The sequence below is a fragment of the Lynx rufus genome, unplaced genomic scaffold (assembly GCF_022079265.1).
Source record: "Lynx rufus isolate CCGP_SWC_20201006 ecotype Redwood Valley unplaced genomic scaffold, mLynRuf1.p SCAF_9, whole genome shotgun sequence".
Lineage (NCBI taxonomy): Eukaryota > Metazoa > Chordata > Mammalia > Carnivora > Felidae > Lynx > Lynx rufus.
The window spans coordinates 107,014,587-107,019,568 of NW_025814897.1; positions in this window are offsets into that span (position 1 = coordinate 107,014,587).

The window sequence follows — 4,982 nt, forward strand, 5'->3', positions numbered from 1 at the left end:
GAGGAAGAAGGGGCCTGAAATCTTTGGTGTCTAAGATGGGAACAGTGACAGCACATTTGCTTAAGTCGAGAGGGGAGAGAGGACGCACGCTGGGTGGGTGCCTCTGCCGGAGGGAGAGGGGACGGGGTCTAGGGTAAGGACGGGGGGGGGGAAATGGGCTGGACTGCAGCAGCATCATGCCGGCGACGCACAGACGAGGACAGAATTGCTGGGTAGATGTGGTGGGAGCTTGTGGAATTCTGCCCACAGATGGCTTTTTATTTTCTCAGTAAAACAGGAAATGAGGTCATCGGCTGAGAGTGAGAACCGCGGGGCCTGGGGGTGGGGGTGGAGGTTTGAGAAGAGGGGAGAAAATATGAATAAACACCCAGGCTCCTCCCATTCAGTGTGTGGGGCCCAATGGCAACCACAGCACCTACATGTTAGACATGCAGGGTCTCAGGCCCTACCCCGGACCTTTGGAATCAGAATCTGAATCTGCATTTATTCATTCATTTATCTACTTACTTACTTACTTACTTACGCTTATTTATTTTTGAGAGAGTGAGAGAGAGAGAGAGAGCACCAGCAGGGGAGGGACACAGAATGAGGGGAACCTGAAGCAGGCTCCAGGTTCTGAGCTGACAGCAGAGAGCCCAAGGTGGGGCTCGAACCCGTGAACCATGAGATCATGACCTGAACCGAAGTCGGACACTTAACCGACTGAGCCACCCAGATGCCCCTGAAGCTGCGTTTAAAAATTTTTTTATTGGGGCGCCTGGTTGGCTCAGTCGGTTAAGCATCCGACTTCAGCTCAGGTCACCATCTCGCGGTCCGTGAGTTCGAGCCCCGCGTCCGGCTCTGGGCTGATGGCTCGGAGCCTGGAGCCTGCTTCCGATTCTGTGTCTCCCTCTCTCTGCCCCTCCCCCGTTCATGCTCTGTCTCTGTCTCAAAAATAAATAAACGTTAAAAAAAATTAAAAAAAATTTTTTTAAAAATTTATTTTGATAGTGCACCTGCATGGCTCAGTTAAGCATCTGACTCTTGATTTCGGCTCAGGTCATGACCTCCCGGTTGGTGAGCTCGAGCCCCATGCTGGGCTCTGCGCTGACAGGGTGGGACCTGCTTGGGATTCTCTCTCTTCCTCCCTCCCTCTCCAAATAAATAAATAAATAAATTTTTATTTTTTAATATTTATTTATTTTTGAGAGAGAGAGAGAGAGAGAGTGAGAGAATCCCAAGCAGGCTCCATGCTCTCAGTGGAGAGCCCGACGCAGGACTCGAACTCACAAACCTGTGAGATCGTGACCTGAGCTGAAATCAAGAGTCCCATGCTTAACTGACAGCCACCCAGGTGCCCCTGAATTTGCATTTTAGATTCCAGGTGACTCATGCACACTCAAGTTGGACAAGGCCGGCTGTAGGCGAATGGTAAAGTCACTGCTTGAAGGAAACGTAGATGGACGGCCAGGCCGTGTGAACAACCGGCTTCAGACCTGGCTTTGTTTCTTTTGGTGCCAACTAATGGAATTTCAGCACTTGGCCTTAAAAATGCCAGATCCCCCCTAACTGGTGGTGCCAAAAACAAAACAAATAAAAAAGTCCTCCCCAAACCACCAAAAACCCCTCCAAAAAAACAATACGCCCCCCACTTCCATATAAGGAGAACACGTTCCCTTTTTTTTCTGAAGCCACAGAAACGAAAGCAGATTCTTCCCCCGAATCATGAAACCATCCTTGTAAATGTTATTTCTAACAAGGGAATCTTGTCAGACAATCAAATTTAAGAGGCGGTTGCTTTGTCCTGTGACAGCAACCTTTAACTTTTAAAATCTTGCGATTCTGATCGCTTGTCTTCCTTAAGAATGTGTTGCCCTGGCAATATTTAAATTCACATCTCTGTTTTCTAGAAGGTATAAATACCTGTGAGTTTTTTTGTTAAGCCAGAGGGGGAGCAGCCGCACATCCCTCTCCTCCCACGTGCAGGGGGTGAAATAATCCCCCCTGCGACTGAGACTGCAAGGTTTTCTTAAACAAAGAGTTGGAGAGTCTTGTCTTATTCAAATGAACACGCGGGAGGGAAGGACACCTGTTGTGAGTGTGGAGGGGAGGGGGCATGAGGAGAGGTGAGAGCTGAGGGCACCTTTGGGAACAAGGCCAGGCAGTTGACTGAGGACAAGCAGAAGGATACGTGGATGGCATAATGATGCCCATTAGCTGAGGTCAGGAGTCCTGCGTTTTTTCTGGTGCCAGTCTGTGAGGTAGCAGGATTTCCCCCCCAGCTGTGCTCGAATGTCCCCATGTGTGGGATCGGGGAAGCTGGATGGTGGGGTTGATCTGAGTGGTGCATTTGCGGTGGAAGCCAGGGGCCAGGGGTCTGCGGATACTTGTGGTGTGGATGAAAGCCAGCATGGTTCAGGCTTCTCAGGGGAGGAAGGTTGATGGTGGGGGGAAGGTTCTCAGTGGGGGAGTAAGGACAAGGGAGTATAAACAGCAGTTGAGGACTCTGGGATAGAAGCGAGGTCCCTGGGGCCGAGGAGATCATGATGCTGGCACTGCTAAGTTGAATGAGTTGCTCAGCCAGGGTAGCAGCCAGGGTGAAGAGGAGGGCATGGGCACAGAGATCATTTGGGGATGGACTCTTTGCTCTACCCCCGTCTAAACCTCAGTTTAGACTCAGTTTCCTCACAACACTATGACACCAAATGTGTTTATTTATTTTTTTCTCATGCCAACCAATTCTCCTACAATTCAATTCAATTCAATTCAATTCAATTCAATTCATTCAATTCAATGCTGGCACCTGTCTACTGGAGCCCGCATCAGATCCCACAGGTTAAGGGCTCATTCCCACAAGACTGCCCTCATTTGAGATGCCAGTTGCAAGGCTCGGGTTGTCACTGGCACTTCTGACCAAGGGATTATCAATTCAAAGAGTCCCTCTAACATCCTCCTCCGGTTCTATAATTCTCTAGGACGACTCACAGAACTCAGGACAGTGCTTTTTTTTTTTTACTATTAACAGTTTACTATTATAAAGGATACAACTCAGGGACAACTAACTAGAAGAGATGAATGGAGCAAGATTTGGGGGAGGGAAGGTATACATGGACCTCCCATGCCCTCTCCAGGTGCAATGGCCTCCCGGCACCTTGATGTGCTCATGACCTGGAAGCTCTCTGTTCTCTGTCATTTAAGGGATTTTATGAAGGTGCCATTATGCAGGCATGACTGATCAAGGTCATGATCTCACAGCTGGTGAGTTTGAGCCCTGTGTCGGGCTCTGTGCTGCCAGCTCGGAGCCTGGAGCCTGCTTTGGCTTCTGTGTCTCCCTCTCTCTCTCCACCCCTCCCCCACTCACATTCTGTCTCTGTCTCTCTCAAAAATAAATAAACATTTAAAAAAATCACAGATAGAGACAAGGACATCCATCTTGAGGGATTTTCAAGATCCAAAGAGAGTGTTGTCTGCCTGTCAGAGCAGGGAGAATACTGATAGGAATCTGAAAGGAGTCCGTGAAACTGATGGGCTTCCTGTCTAGTTCCCAGTTGTCTGAGGCAGCAAAAATATAATGTAATAATGATCGCTTATTGTCCACTGTATCGCAATGTGCCCAGGACTTTACTGATCCTAAGGGGCCATGGTCTTATGTTCTAAGTCCCTGGATTTGACTGGGCAGAGGCAGAGGAGCATGGGAAAGGGACAGTGAAGACCATGGTGTGGGGGGAGGGGGGGGAGTGGGGGAGGGAGGGTGGAGAAGGAAAGCAATGTTTGCTGAGTGCTTCATATATGACAGGCCCAGCACGATCATCTCCTTTTTATCGGTGAGGAAACTGACCTTGGAATAATGAAATGATTTGTTCCAAGTCACAAACTCTGGCTCCTAAAGTCTTGGCCTTACTCCCAAACTTCTCTTGTGGTTTCCCAAGTGATAGGGATGTTAAGAGCATCTTTATTCTTAGCATTTGGTCTTTGATCCCAGTTCCTGACACAGAACTCCTAAATCCTTCAGCATTTCCTGGGCGATTTCTAATGCGATGACTCTTGATAGACTGCCAGATAGCTTCAGGGTGGGGGCTTAGAAGCTCAGAACTTTCCGTGCCTGTCTCATCCTCCGGGGAGGAGAGAGGAGCTAGAGATTGAGTTAATAATCGGTCGCAATTACATGGTGAAGCCTCCATGAAAGTCCCTACAGTATGGGGTCTGAGAGGGCTTCCCAGTTGGTAAACACATTCATGTGCTGGCTGGGTGGTACATCCCAACTCCACGGGAACAGAAGCTTCTGTGCTCGAGCCCCTTCAGGACCTTGTGGCTCATCTGTTCATTCTCCTTTATTATATCCTCTATTATATAACCAGTATGTGTATTTGTCTGACTTCTGTGAACAATTTTTGTGTGTGTGTGTGAACAAATTATTGAACAAAAAAACCCAAGAATATTGAACCTGAGGAGGGGATCGTGGGAATTTCCAATTTGTAGCCACATCGGACATAAGTATGGGTAACCTCAGGACCCACTACTTGAGATTGGCTCCTGCCGGGGGCGGGGGGGGGATCTCGTGGCACTGAGCCCTTAACCAGTGGGATCTGATGTTAACTATAGGTAGTGTCAGAATCAATTGTTGGGGGGTGCCTGGGTGGCTCAGTCGGTTGAACGTCTGACACTTGGTTTCGGCTCAGGTCATGATCTCACAGTTCATGAGATTGAGCTCCGTGCTAGGCTCCGTGCCTGAGAGCGTGGAGCCTGATTGAGGTTCTCTCTTCCTCTCTCTCCCTTCTCTGCACGTGCTCTCTTTCTCTCAAAATAAATAAATAAACTTAAAAAAAAAAAAAAAGAATAGATGGTCGGACACCTGGCTAATGTTGGAGAATTGGCTGGTGTAGGAAGGAAAACCCCCACCCATTTGATGTCAGAAATTTTGTGAGTAGAGTGTAAAGGAAACAGAACTTTTCCCTTTTGGTGGGGCAAGAAAATTCCAAGCAGAGAAACTTGGAGGGAGTGAA